The sequence below is a fragment of the Mus musculus genome, chromosome 17 (assembly GCF_000001635.26).
Source record: "Mus musculus strain C57BL/6J chromosome 17, GRCm38.p6 C57BL/6J".
Classification (NCBI taxonomy): Eukaryota; Metazoa; Chordata; class Mammalia; order Rodentia; family Muridae; genus Mus; species Mus musculus.
The window spans coordinates 40,962,567-40,978,450 of NC_000083.6; positions in this window are offsets into that span (position 1 = coordinate 40,962,567).

Sequence of the window (15,884 nt, forward strand, 5' to 3'; positions counted from 1 at the left end):
GAAACCTGACTCAGGTGCTTTCTCCAGCTGCTAAATGTTCAAAGCCACACCTCAGCACCAGCATTCCTCTTTGATCATTGGTTGGTTTGTGATCATAGTGGTATAGGCAAAGGTAATGAGGACATATGCCATGTGGCATTGAACATGAGTCTTTGAGTATTTACAGACGAAGGGTAAGCGGTAGACCCTTGCACACACAGTGGAATTGCAGAGAGAAAATAGCCTGTGTCAGTAAGGGTTTAAAAAGAAGAATCACTAGGGATAGTGATGTGTGCCTTATGATTTCATACGAGGAACTGGCTTATTAATACAACTGAACAGAAACCTACAAAAGACCACAAGGAGGCAGCTGCTCTCAGCCACAAGCTGAGACATGCTCTCTGTAAGTGTAGGCAGTCAGGAAGGGAGAGAGCAGGGTTTACAGAGAACAATTGCAGGTATAGCCACACTATGGTGTCTATACAGAAAAGGTTTTTGGCCCCTCTCAGGGGGTCAAATGGCTCATTCTGGATAATCTCTCATTTGATTAAAGCCAACTGAATAAGAACTTTAGTTATAACATAAAATCCTTCTCGGCATATAAAGATTCAGAAATGATTGACTTTGTGTTTGTGCATGCATGCTTGTGCACCTGTGTGTATTTCTCTGTGTGTATGTCTGTGTGTGTGTGTGTGTGTGTGTGTGTGTGTGTGTGTGTATGCATGTCACCGAACTGACAGTTTTTTATCTTTCTACTGTAATCTCAAGTGACTAACCCTGTAGGCCACTTAACTGGACATACACAGTATTAGCAGTTAGAGGATGTTTTCTATTCATGTATGGAGAAAGGCACAGGAACCAGAGACTTACTCCTGTCCATGTTTTCTATCCAACATGGCAGCCCCACATGTAGAAACAATAGATACTCGTATTTGGTGGTAGAAAAATTGAGGAAGAATGACATTGACACTGATGGAAACTGCTTACCTCCAAGGTATTTGGAAATGTTCTTTTTTTAAAACAAGTCATTAAAAAATGCTTTTATTTCCAGGAGTCTTTTAATGAACCTCCCATGACTCGTGTTTGTAAGAATGTGATGTTAGAATCCAGCTGTGCCCCAGCCCCCCTTCCACAGATACTCTATATATCAAGGTCCCCTATTTTGACATTACCGGCAATCATGCCTGGATTTCTCACGAGGGAAGTTAGTTTACATCTCTTGCTCCCTATCACCTTTCAGCCCAGGAACCAGAGAGCTGCAATCTCTTTGTGAAATCTCCTATCAACAGAGAGCTGGAAGAACAGCCTCCGCATCTACCCACCATAGTGTCTGTCTCTGGTGACGGGTCCTGAGCTTCCTCAAAGCCCTCTCCATGGTCTTACCTCTGACTTCTGTCTGTAGCATTAATAGTTTTTCTAATAAACTCTTGATTCCTCAAGACCCTTCTAGATACTTAATGGAGAGAACTCTGCCCCATCTAAAACCTAATAAGTTTGGATAGTGATAACATCCTTCATGAGATAGAATATGCACAGTTTTGCCTTTCCTCCTCAAGACAGAGATAAAGAACGTATAAGTTACTAGATTCAATTTATTTATTTTTATTTTTAAATTTTGTTAGGAAGAGGTAAGAATAGCTTTTTACATATTAATGGGACTATAGTATGATGTTTTGTTAAACGTATAATTGTTTCATGATTCTAACAATGTAATTATTATATTCATTACCTTAAAGTCCATCATTTCTTTATGACAAAGACATAAAAATTCACTTTAAAAGGTAGTTTTAAAAGGTTAATTTCATAGAAATTTAGAGAAGAGCAGCTGTGTCGAGGTTACAGAGAGTTGAGGTTAAGAACAGGAAGCCAGAGCTGGAGAGGTGGCTCAGCAGTTAAGTGCACTGACTGCTCTTCCAGGTGTCCTGAGTTCAATTCCCAGCAACCACATGGTGGCTCACAAACATCTGTAATGGGATCTGATGTCCTCTTCTGATGTGTCTTGTTATATATAAAATAAATAAATAAAATCTTTTAAAAAAAAAAGAACAGGAAGCTGTTTAAACAACAGAGCACTAACCAATAAGTTGTAGGGTTTTATAGCTTAATTTTTGAGTGAGTTCTGAGGATTTGACTATAAAGGATCTACTAATGCAGGCTGTGGGGAGATCAAGCTATTCCTTGTCCTGTGCAAATATTCTCTTTGCTAGTTTTTCCTTGACATGAATGTCATAACCTCCATGAGCAGAGAAGTCTTCCTTGGCATTTTTCTCTGAGAAGTGACGCTTTTTCTGATACTCTCCCCTGTATGTCCTAGTCACTTTTACCATCTGAACTCTGACCTCTGCTCTTTGGCTCAATAAGACCAACCCACTCTGCTTATGTTTAATTTCCTATACAGCATGAATAGAAGATGCCTTCCATGCAGTAGAGTAGCCCAAACAAAGCAGTAACGGCTATAACGGCTATGGCAAAAGTAAGCACTACACAAACGTGAAGTGGGATGCTCACCTGGTAACATTTACAAAACTTAACTCAAATGTGAAAATAAGAGCTAACAGGGGATGACTGAACTTGGCTGTAATCTTGGATGTGATGTCAAAAGCACAGACAACAAAAAAAAAATTGGAAAATTTGACATAAAAATTAAAAATTTGTTCCTTAAAGTACACTACACAAAAAATGAGTAGTTGCATAAAGGAAGAATATTTACTGTAGTGTGATTTTATAAATCTTGAGAATATATGTAGATCTCCAGCTCAATAACAAAGCAGAAGAATGACTGGCCCTTTTAAAAAGCAGGGGAGATCTTGGTCCGGGACCCGCCGAACTTAGGAAATTAGTCTGAACAGGTGAGAGGGTGCGCCAGAGAACCTGACAGCTTCTGGAACAGGCAGAAGCACAGAGGCGCTGAGGCAGCACCCTGTGTGGGCCGGGGACAGCCGGCCACCTTCCGGACCAGAGGACAGGTGCCCACCAGGCTGGGGAGGCGGCCTAAGCCACAGCAGCAGCGGTCGCCATCTTGGTCCGGGACCCGCCGAACTTAGGAAATTAGTCTGAACAGGTGAGAGGGTGCGCCAGAGAACCTGACAGCTTCTGGAACAGGCAGAAGCACAGAGGCGCTGAGGCAGCACCCTGTGTGGGCCTGGGACAGCCGGCCACCTTCCGGACCGGAGGACAGGTGCCCGCCCGGCTGGGGAGGCGACCTAAGCCACAGCAGCAGCGGTCGCCATCTTGGTCCGGGACCCGCCGAACTTAGGGAATTAGTCTGAACAGGTGAGAGGGTGCGCCAGAGAACCTGACAGCTTCTGGAACAGGCGGAAGCACAGAGGGGCTGAGGCAGCACCCTGTGTGGGCCGGGGACAGCCGGCCACCTTCCGGACCGGAGAACAGGTGCCCACCCGGCAGGGGAGGCGGCCTAAGCCACAGCAGCAGCGGTCGCCATCTTGGTCCCGGGACTCCAAGGAACTTAGGAATTTAGTCTGCTTAGGTGAGAGTCTGTACCACCTGGGAACTGCCAAAGCAACACAGTGTCTGAGAAAGGTCCTGTTTTGGGCCTTCTTCTTCGGCCAGGAGGAGGTCCAAATACAAGATATCTGCGCACCTTCCCTGTAAGAGAGCTTGCCAGCAGAGAGTGCTCTGAGCACTGAAACTCAGAGGAGAGAATCTGTCTCCCAGGTCTGCTGATAGACGGTAACAGAATCACCAGAAGAACAATCTCTAAACAGAGTCAACTATAACTACTAACTCCAGAGATTACCAGATGGCGAAAGGTAAACGGAGGAATCTTACTAACAGGAACCAAGACCACTCACCATCACCAGAACCCAGCACACCCACTTCGCCCAGTCCAGGGAACCCCAACACACCTGAGAACCTAGACCTAGATTTAAAAGCATATCTCATGATGATGGTAGAGGACATCAAGAAGGACTTTAATAAATCACTTAAAGAAATACAGGAGAACACTGCTAAAGAGTTACAAGTCCTTAAAGAAAAACAGGAAAACACAATCAAACAGGTAGAAGTCCTTACAGAAAAAGAGGAAAAAACATACAAACAGGTGATGGAAATGAACAAAACCATACTAGACCTAAAAAGGGAAGTAGACACAATAAAGAAAACTCAAAGCGAGGCAACACTAGAGATAGAAACCCTAGGAAAGAAATCTGGAACCATAGATTTGAGCATCAGCAACAGAATACAAGAGATGGAAGAGAGAATCTCAGGTGCAGAAGATTCCATAGAGAACATCGGCACAACAATCAAAGAAAATGGAAAATGCAAAAAGATCCTAACTCAAAATATCCAGGAAATCCAGGACACAATAAGAAGACCAAACGTACGGATAATAGGAGTGGATGAGAATGAAGATTTTCAACTCAAAGGTCCAGCAAACATCTTCAACAAAATTATTGAAGAAAACTTCCCAAATCTAAAGAATGAGATGCATATGAACATACAAGAAGCCTACAGAACTCCAAATAGACTGGACCAGAAAAGAAATTCCTCCCGACACATAATAATCAGAACATCAAATGCACTAAATAAAGATAGAATACTAAAAGCAGTAAGGGAAAAAGGTCAAGTAACATATAAAGGCAAGCCTATCAGAATTACACCAGATTTTTCACCAGAGACTATGAAAGCCAGAAGAGCCTGGACAGATGTTATACAGACACTAAGAGAACACAAACTGCAGCCCAGGCTACTATACCCAGCCAAACTCTCAATTATCATAGAGGGAGAAACCAAAGTATTCCACGACAAAACCAAATTCACGCATTATCTCTCCACGAATCCAGCCCTTCAAAGGATAATAACAGAAAAAAACCAATACAAGAACGGGAACAACGCCCTAGAAAAAACAAGAAGGTAATCCCTCAACAAACCTAAAAGAAGACAGCCACAAGAACAGAATGCCACCTTTAACAACTAAAATAACAGGAAGCAACAATTACTTTTCCTTAATATCTCTTAACATCAATGGTCTCAACTCGCCAATAAAAAGACATAGACTAACAAACTGGCTACACAAACAAGACCCAACATTTTGCTGCTTACAGGAAACTCATCTCAGAGAAAAAGATAGACACTACCTCAGAATGAAAGGCTGGAAAACAATTTTCCAAGCAAATGGTATGAAGAAACAAGCAGGAGTAGCCATCCTAATATCTGATAAGGTTGACTTCCAACCCAAAGTCATCAAAAAAGACAAGGAGGGACACTTCATTCTCATCAAAGGTAAAATCCTCCAAGAGGAACTCTCAATTCTGAATATCTATGCTCCAAATACAAGAGCAGCCACATTCACTAAAGAAACTTTAGTAAAGCTCAAAGCACACATTGCGCCTCACACAATAATAGTGGGAGACTTCAACACACCACTTTCACCAATGGACAGATCATGGAAACAGAAACTAAACAGGGACACACTGAAACTAACAGAAGTGATGAAACAAATGGATCTGACAGATATCTACAGAACATTTTACCCTAAAACAAAAGGATATACCTTCTTCTCAGCACCTCATGGTACCTTCTCCAAAATTGACCACATAATAGGTCACAAATCAGGCCTCAACAGATTCAAAAATATTGAAATTGTCCCATGTATCCTATCAGATCACCATGCACTAAGGCTGATCTTCAATAACAAAATAAATAACAGAAAGCCAACATTCACATGGAAACTGAACAACACTCTTCTCAATGATACCTTGGTCAAGGAAGGAATAAAGAAAGAAATTAAAGACTTTTTAGAGTTTAATGAAAATGAAGCCACAACGTACCCAAACCTTTGGGACACAATGAAAGCATTTCTAAGAGGGAAACTCATAGCTATGAGTGCCTTCAAGAAAAAACGGGAGAGAGCACATACTAGCAGCTTGACAACACATCTAAAAGCTCTAGAAAAAAAGGAAGCAAATTCACCCAAGAGGAGTAGAAGGCAGGAAATAATCAAACTCAGGGGTGAAATCAACCAAGTGGAAACAAGAAGAACTATTCAAAGAATTAACCAAACGAGGAGTTGGTTCTTTGAGAAAATCAACAAGATAGATAAACCCTTAGCTAGACTCACTAAAGGGCACAGGGACAAAATCCTAATTAACAAAATCAGAAATGAAAAGGGAGACATAACAACAGATCCTGAAGAAATCCAAAACACCATCAGATCCTTCTACAAAAGGCTATACTCAACAAAACTGGAAAACCTGGACGAAATGGACAAATTTCTGGACAGATACCAGGTACCAAAGTTGAATCAGGATCAAGTTGACCTTCTAAACAGTCCCATATCCCCTAAAGAAATAGAAGCAGTTATTAATAGTCTCCCAGCCAAAAAAAGCCCAGGACCAGACGGGTTTAGTGCAGAGTTCTATCAGACCTTCAAAGAAGATCTAACTCCAGTTCTGCACAAACTTTTTCACAAGATAGAAGTAGAAGGTATTCTACCCAACTCATTTTATGAAGCCACTATTACTCTGATACCTAAACCACAGAAAGATCCAACAAAGATAGAGAACTTCAGACCAATTTCTCTTATGAACATCGATGCAAAAATCCTCAATAAAATTCTTGCTAACCGAATCCAAGAACATATTAAAGCAATCATCCATCCTGACCAAGTAGGTTTTATTCCAGGGATGCAGGGATGGTTTAATATACGAAAATCCATCAATGTAATCCATTATATAAACAAACTCAAAGACAAAAACCACATGATCATCTCGTTAGATGCAGAAAAAGCATTTGACAAGATCCAACACCCATTCATGATAAAAGTTCTGGAAAGATCAGGAATTCAAGGCCAATACCTAAACATGATAAAAGCAATCTACAGCAAACCAGTAGCCAACATCAAAGTAAATGGAGAGAAGCTGGAAGCAATCCCACTAAAATCAGGGACTAGACAAGGCTGCCCACTTTCTCCCTACCTTTTCAACATAGTACTTGAAGTATTAGCCAGAGCAATTCGACAACAAAAGGAGATCAAGGGGATACAAATTGGAAAAGAGGAAGTCAAAATATCACTTTTTGCAGATGATATGATAGTATATATAAGTGACCCTAAAAATTCCAACAGAGAACTCCTAAACCTGATAAACAGCTTCGGTGAAGTAGCTGGATATAAAATTAACTCAAACAAGTCAATGGCCTTTCTCTACACAAAGAATAAACAGGCTGAGAAAGAAATTAGGGAAACAACACCCTTCTCAATAGCCACAAATAATATAAAATATCTCGGCGTGACTCTAACGAAGGAAGTGAAAGATCTGTATGATAAAAACTTCAAGTCCCTGAAGAAAGAAATTAAAGAAGATCTCAGAAGATGGAAAGATCTCCCATGCTCATGGATTGGCAGGACCAACATTGTAAAAATGGCTATCTTGCCAAAAGCAATCTACAGATTCAATGCAATCCCCATTAAAATTCCAACTCAATTCTTCAACGAACTAGAAGGAGCAATTTGCAAATTCATCTGGAATAACAAAAAACCGAGGATAGCAAAAACTCTTCTCAAGGATAAAAGAACCTCTGGTGGAATCACCATGCCTGACCTAAAGCTTTACTACAGAGCAATTGTGATAAAAACTGCATGGTACTGGTATAGAGACAGACAAGTGGACCAATGGAATAGAATTGAAGACCCAGAAATGAACCCACACACCTATGGTCACTTGATCTTCGACAAGGGAGCCAAAACCATCCAGTGGAAGAAAGACAGCATTTTCAACAATTGGTGCTGGCACAACTGGTTGTTATCATGTAGAAGAATGCGAATCGATCCATACTTATCTCCTTGTACTAAGGTCAAATCTAAGTGGATCAAGGAACTTCACATAAAACCAGAGACACTGAAACTTATAGAGGAGAAAGTGGGGAAAAGCCTTGAAGATATGGGCACAGGGGAAAAATTCCTGAACAGAACAGCAATGGCTTGTGCTGTAAGATCGAGAATTGACAAATGGGACCTAATGAAACTCCAAAGTTTCTGCAAGGCAAAAGACACTGTCTATAAGACAAAAAGACCACCAACAGACTGGGAAAGGATCTTTACCTATCCTAAATCAGATAGGGGACTAATATCCAACATATATAAAGAACTCAAGAAGGTGGACCTCAGAAAATCAAATAACCCCCTTAAAAAATGGGGCTCAGAACTGAACAAAGAATTCTCACCTGAGGAATACCGAATGGCAGAGAAGCACCTGAAAAAATGTTCAACATCCTTAATCATCAGGGAAATGCAAATCAAAACAACCCTGAGATTCCACCTCACACCAGTCAGAATGGCTAAGATCAAAAATTCAGGTGACAGCAGATGCTGGCGAGGATGTGGAGAAAGAGGAACACTCCTCCATTGTTGGTGGGATTGCAGGCTTGTACAACCACTCTGGAAATCAGTCTGGCGGTTCCTCAGAAAATTGGACATAGTACTACCGGAGGATCCAGCAATACCTCTCCTGGGCATATATCCAGAAGAAGCCCCAACTGGTAAGAAGGACACATGCTCCACTATGTTCATAGCAGCCTTATTTATAATAGCCAGAAACTGGAAAGAACCCAGATGCCCCTCAACAGAGGAATGGATACAGAAAATGTGGTACATCTACACAATGGAGTACTACTCAGCTATTAAAAAGAATGAATTTATGAAATTCCTAGCCAAATGGATGGACCTGGAGAGCATCATCCTGAGTGAGGTAACACAATCACAAAGGAACTCACACAATATGTACTCACTGATAAGTGGATACTAGCCCAAAACCTAGGATACCCACGATATAAGATACAATTTCCTAAACACATGAAACTCAAGAAAAATGAAGACTGAAGTGTGGACACTATGCCCCTCCTTAGAAGTGGGAACAAAACACCCATGGAAGGAGTTACAGAAACAAAGTTTGGAGCTGAGATGAAAGGATGGACCATGTAGAGACTGCCATATCCAGGGATCCACCCCATAATCAGCATCCAAACGCTGACACCATTGCATATACTAGCAAGATTTTATCGAAAGGACCCAGATGTAGCTGTCTCTTGTGAGACTATGCCGGGGCCTAGCAAACACAGAAGTGGATGCTCACAGTCAGCTAATGGATGGATCACAGGGCTCCCAATGGAGGAGCTAGAGAAAGTATCCAAGGAGCTAAAGGGATCTTCAACCCTATAGGTGGAACAACATTATGAACTAACCAGTACCCCTGAGCTCTTGACTCTAGCTGCATATGTATCAAAAGATGGCCTAGTCGGCCATCACTGGAAAGAGAGGCCCATTGGACACGCAGACTTTGTGTGCCCCGGTACAGGGGAACGCCAGGGCCAAAGGGGGGGAGTGGGTGGGTAGGGGAGTGGGGGTGGGTGGGTAAGGGGGACTTTTGGTATAGCATTGGAAATGTAAATGAGCTAAATACCTAATAAAAAATGGAAAAAAAAAATAAAAAAATAAATAAAAAAATAAATAAAATACAAAAGTAAAAAAAAAAAAAAAAAAAAAAAAAAGCAGGGGAATGGGATGTGTAGATGACCCAGAGGTTAAAGTTGCTGTTCTTGCAGCTGGGTTCTGTTCCCAGCACCCACGTAGTAGCTCACAATGGTAACTGCAGTTCCAGTGGATTGGATGGTCTCTTCTGGCTTCTGCAGGCACCAAGCACACAAATGGTACATATACATACGTAGATTAAAAATAAATCTAAATCAGTAAAAATAAGAAGTGGACAAAATCAGAGAGAACGTGAATCTGGGAGGGATTCCAATAGGGGTATCATCAAAATACACTGTATGCATACATGTATGAAATTCGAAAGGAATTAGTCAAGATTACTTTTTAGAGTTTGCTAAGGACTTAAATAGATTTCTCCATAGAAATTCTGTAGGTATCCAAAAGCACTCATGAAGATAATCACCATCAACACTCCCCAGTTATTAAGAAAATGCAAACAGATACCAAGCAGTATTTACTTTCACACCTATTAGAATGTCCCTTACATAGTTTAAAAGAAAGGAAATGAACAAATGGTTAGGATATGGGAAGTTTGGCACCTTGTGCATTTCCTGTAGGAACTTGGGTTCATTTGTTGTGGAGAGCAATCTAGGTCCTGCACAAAACTTAACATAATTACCACATTATCTAGCAGTTTCAATTCTAGTTGTATAGTTTTTTTTTATATTACAAAAGGTGAATGCAAGTGTTCAAACATATAACAATTGTCATTTTTTTAAACAATTGTCATTTTCATGTGGCTTCTCAACCTATATTTTGAATACTGACATTGTGACAGTATTTAGAAATTAAACAAGGGAATCACTGCCCGGTCTTCATGCTGTAATGTATGTCTTGATAAGAAGAGACCATAGATCCTGGTCCCTGTCCCCACTGTTATATTAGAAGGCAGGCACTATCTTCAACAGACCCCTCAATGAAGGCTCACATGTTAATCTTTGACTTCACTACTTCTAAAACTGAAATTTTCTATTTGGCCTATAGGACATTATTTTCTTTTAGCAATCCGACATATTGACACTGGTCTTCATGGTGGCATTATATATTAGAGTCAAAAGGCAGAAACAATCCAAGTTTTTACCTACTGAAAAAATGTGGCAAATATATATATATATATGTAATATATATAATACATATATAATATATATATATTACACACACACATATATATAGAAATATATAGAAATATTTTACCTAAAAAAGGAAAGTAATATTAGTGCAGGCTACAGAATGAGACTAGAAGGCATTGTGCAGAGGGAAATAAGCAAGTAACAAAGAACAAATACTGTACACTTCTACCTGCATGAAATTCTTAGAGGACTTGCATGCACAGAGATGGAGATTGTTGTGGAGATAGTGGTTAGCAGAGGCTGGGCAGAGTGGAGCAGGGAATAAGACTGTCCTGTATACAGAGTTTCAACCAAAGAGAATGCAAACATCCCTGGAGGTGTATGGTGATGTTGATTGCACAACAGAATGAACACATAAAAGGCCACATAACTGTATATCTAAACATAATTGATACAATCCATGTAGTGCTTTTCACCTTTTACTATAGTTATAAATTAAGGACAATACTTGGCATATGATACCATCTATAGTCTAAGTGTAGGTAATTGCTAATATTTTTATTACTCTTTTTTTTTTTCCCCGAGACAGGGTTTCTCTGTGTAGCCCTTGCTGTCCTGGACTCACTTTGTAGACCAGGCTGGCCTCAAACTCAGAAATCCACCTGCCTTTGCCTCCCAAGTGCTGGGATTAAAGGCGTGCACCACCACCACCCAGCTTATTTTTATTACTCTTTTAAACTTTATGTGTATGGGAATTTTGATTGCATTTATGTTGGCACACCACTTTGTGTGCCTGGTGCCTGCAGAGATCAGAAGAGGCTCTCAGATCCTCTGGTAATGGGGTTACAAATGATTATATGCTGCCATGTAGGTGCTAGGAACCAATCCCAGGTTCTCTGGAAGAGCAGCTGGTGTTCTTAACTGTAGAGCCATCAATCCAGCCTCTATTATGTTGATCTTATTATATCTCCCATTGCTATATTTGGAATAAATAAATGGAAAGGTGTGGATCATAGAAGAAAGGCAGGGCTAGATCATTTAGAAGGGTATATACAGTTATGGGATCTGAATTTTTATTCTAAAGCCTACAAAGAACTGCATAGGAATTTTTTTAATTAGGTATTTTCTTCATTTACATTTCCAATGCTATCCCACAAGTCCCCCATAACCTCCCCCCCCACCACTCCCCTACCCACCCACTCCCAGTTCTTGGTCCTGGCGTTCCCCTGTACTGAGGCATATAAAGTTTGCAAGACCAAGGGGCTTCTCTTCCCAATGATGGCCGACTAGGCCATCTTCTGCTACATATGCAGCTAGAGACATGAGCTCTGGGGGTACTGGTTAGTCCATATTGTTGTTCCACCTATAGGGTTGCAGATCCCTTTAGCTCCTTGGGTACTTTCTCTAGCTCCTCCATTGGGGGCCTTGTGTTCTATCCAATAGCTGACTGTGAACCTCCACTTCTGTGTTTGCTAGGACCCGGCATAGCCTCACAAGAGACACCTATATCAGGGTCCTTTCAGCAAGACTCATGCTGCATAGCGTAGCAGCAGTGTATACGCTGCTTTTTATGGACACAAGAGTGGAGATAAGAGTTTGGAGGTTATTATAGGGATGTTAGAAATTCTAAGCCTGTAAGCTTATCGGCTTAGGTACAGCATGGAGATGGCAGTGATGGAGAGGATGTGATCATATTTTGAAAGAATGACTTGTAGAAAGGGAATTTTATCTTCAGAAAGATATCTGCCCATATATTGTATTTGATATGTGAAATCTGCTCTCTCCCACAATGGAATTTGTTGTGCTCAAGATTTTTTTAAAAATTGAAAATATTTTATTTTTCTTTGGCAATTTCATACATATATATCATTCCCAATTTTTCCTCTCAACTCTCAGGCATCCTAATAAATACTTTCCCTTCTTTCTCTTTTAATCCTCTGTGATTTTATGATCGAAACAGATATTTTTTATTTTTATTGAATTCATTTATTAACTTTATAAGCCAATATCTCCTGGCTTTCAAGATGTTCAAACTTGAAATAAGGACACATGCTTCACTATGTTCATAGTAGCCTTATTTATAATAGCCAGAAGCTGGAAAGAACCCAGATGTTCCTCAACAGAGGAATGGATACAGAAAATGTGGTACATTTACACAACAGAGTACTACACAGCTATTAAAACAATGAATTTATGAAATTCTTACACAAATGGATGGATCTGGAGGATATCATTTGAGTGAGGTAACCCAATCACAAAAGAACATACATGATATGCACTGATTAGTGGATATTAGCCCAGAACCTTAGAATACCCAAGATACAATTTGCAAAACACATGAAACTCAAGAAGAAGCAGGACCAAAGTGTGGATACTTTGTTCCTTCTTAGAATGGGGAGGAATTATAGAGACAAAATTTGGAGCTGAGATGGAAGGAAAGACCACCCAGAGACTGCCTTACCCGGGGATCCATTCCATATACAACCACCAAACCCAGACACTATTGCATATGCCAGCAAGATTTTGCTGACAGGACTCTGATATAGCTGTCTCTTGTGAAGCTATGCCAGTGCTTGGCAAATACAGAAGTGGATGCTCTCTTCGTCAGGGATTCTATTCCTGCACAAACATGACCAAGAAGAAAGTTGGGGAGGAAAGGGTTTATTTGGCTTACATTTCCACACTGCTATTCATCACCAAAGTAAGTCAGGACTGGAACTCAAGCAGGTCAGAAAGCAGGAGCTGATAAAGAGGCAACGGAGGGATGTTACTTACTGGCTTGCTTCTCCTGGCTTGCTCAGCCTGCTCTCTTATAAAACCAAGACTACCAGCCCAGAGATAGCACCACTCACAAGGGGACCTTCCCCCTTTATCAAATGAGAAAATGCCTTAGGATCTCATGGAGGTATTTTCCCAACTGAAGCTCCTTTCTCTGTGTTAAGTCCAGCTGTGTCAAGTTGACAAAAACTACCCAGTACAATTGACCCCTTGTCAACTTGACACACAAACACATCACTAGTAAGCCTCAACCTTTAGTTCTTATTCATCCTCAAGATCTAAATAACTTTAAAAGTCCCACAGTCTTTACATATTAAAAGTTAAATCACTTTAAAATATCCAATATCTTTTAAAATTCAAAGTCTCTTAACTGTGGCCTCCACTAAAATACTTCCTTCAAGAGGGAAAAATATCAGGGCACAGTCACAATCAAAAGCAAAAATTAAACTCCAACTGTCTAATGTCTGGGATCCAACTCAATCTTCTGGGCTCCTCCAAGGGCTTGGGTCACTTCTCCAGCCCTGTCCTTTGTAGCACACAGCTTTTCCTCTAGGCTCCATATGCCTGTGCTCCACTGCTGCTGTTGTTCTTGGTGGCCATTCATGGTCCTGGAATCTCCAAAACACATGCATGACCCCTTCAGTCCTGGGCCATCAATTGCTATTGAGGCTGCACCATCACCAATGGCCTTCCATGGCCTCTCACAGTGCTGAGCCTCAAGCTGCTCTACATGACCCCTTCATGCCTTCAAACCAGTACCACCTGAGTGACTCTTACACATTACCAAGTCCAGCCACAGCACAAGGTACAACCTTGGCTATCTCTGGAACACAACCTCTGTGCTTTCAGAAAACACATCCCAGAAGATGTCACCTCAATGATGCTATGCTGGTCTCTTCTTAATCACCGCTAATTTCTTAGCTCCAGCTAACCAGCATCAATAGTCCCAGTAATGCAAAGTTTTTGCTTTAGTAGTTATGGTATCTTGTTAATCACAGCTGATTCTTTAGCCCCAGCTAACCAGAACCACAGAATCTTCACAATCAAAATAGCAGTGGCCCTGAAAAAAGTCTTTAATCTTCCCTCTGAAATTTCACAAGCCAGGCCTCCATCTTCTGCACTGTTCTCAACATTATCTTCCAAGCTCCTACACAACATTCGACAGAGCTCTTAACAATGAATGGATCTTCAAGCCCAAAGTTCCAAAGTCCTTCCACAGTCCTCCCCAAAACATGGTCAGGTTGTCACAGGAATACTCCACTATGCTGGTACCAATTTATCTTAATCAGGGTTTCTATTCCTGCACAAACATCATGACCAAGAAGCAAGTTGGGGAGGAAAGGGTTTATTTGGCTTACACTTCCATATTGCTGTTCATCACCAAGGAAGTCAGGACTGGAACTCAAGCAGGTCAGGAAGCAGGAGCTGATGCAGAGGCCATGGAGGGATGTTACTGGCTTGCTTCCCCTGGCTTGCTCAGCCTGCTCTCTTATAGAACCAAGACTAACAGCTCAGAGATAGCACCACCCACAAGGTGACCTCCCCCCTTGATCACTAATGAGAAAATGCCTTATGTATCTCATGGAAGCATTTCCCCAACTGAAGCTCCTTTCTCTGTGATAACTCCAGCTGTGTCAAGTTGACACAAAACTAGCCAGTACAGATGCTCACAGTCATCTATTGGATGGAACACAGGGCCCCCAGTGAAGGAGCTAGAGAAAGTACCAAGGAGCTAAAGGGGTCTGTAGCCCTATAGGAGGAACAACAGTGTGAATTAACCAGCTACTACCACCCCCACCCCCAGAGCTTGTATCTCTAGTTGCATATGTAGCAGAGGATGGCCTAGTATGCCACCAATGGGAGGAGAAGCCCTTGGTCTTGTGAAGATTATATGCCCCAGTACAGGGGAATGCCAGGGCCAGGAAGCAGGAGTGGGTGGGTTGGGGAGCAGGGCAGGGGTAGAGTATAGGGGACTTTTGGGATATCATTTGAAATGTAAATTAAGAAAATATCTAATAAAAAAGACACCCCACCAGACACACACACACACACACACACACACACACACACACACACACACACACACACACACGCGCGCGCACGTTTTTTTGACTTTCAAAATTTTCCTCTTTATTTTTTCCTACCTTTAGGTGGCGCTTTAAGCCCAGGAATACTCTTTTCCTCTTAGCCATGATAACTTATTTTTGAAATCCTCTGCCCATAAGCACTGTTAGAAAAATCGTGTTTGATAATCCATGTAGGCATTCCTAATGCCATCGTTTGGAGCATGTTGTCTTGGTAATTGCATACGAACTGTTCTGTACATGGTTGCTAAGGTGGTCCGTTTATTAGCACCGCAATTAAGATAGGATTAATGTTGAATTCTGTTGTATAGACCCATCCTTGATTTACATTGACTCATTTTAACTTTTTATTTTTTCTTGGCCTGTGCCATCTCATTTCAAATTTTGTATTGTGTTGAGCTCTTACTATTTACAATGAGACCAAGCTATGAAATAGAGTCTGTTTAACACATTAATAATTATTTGGAT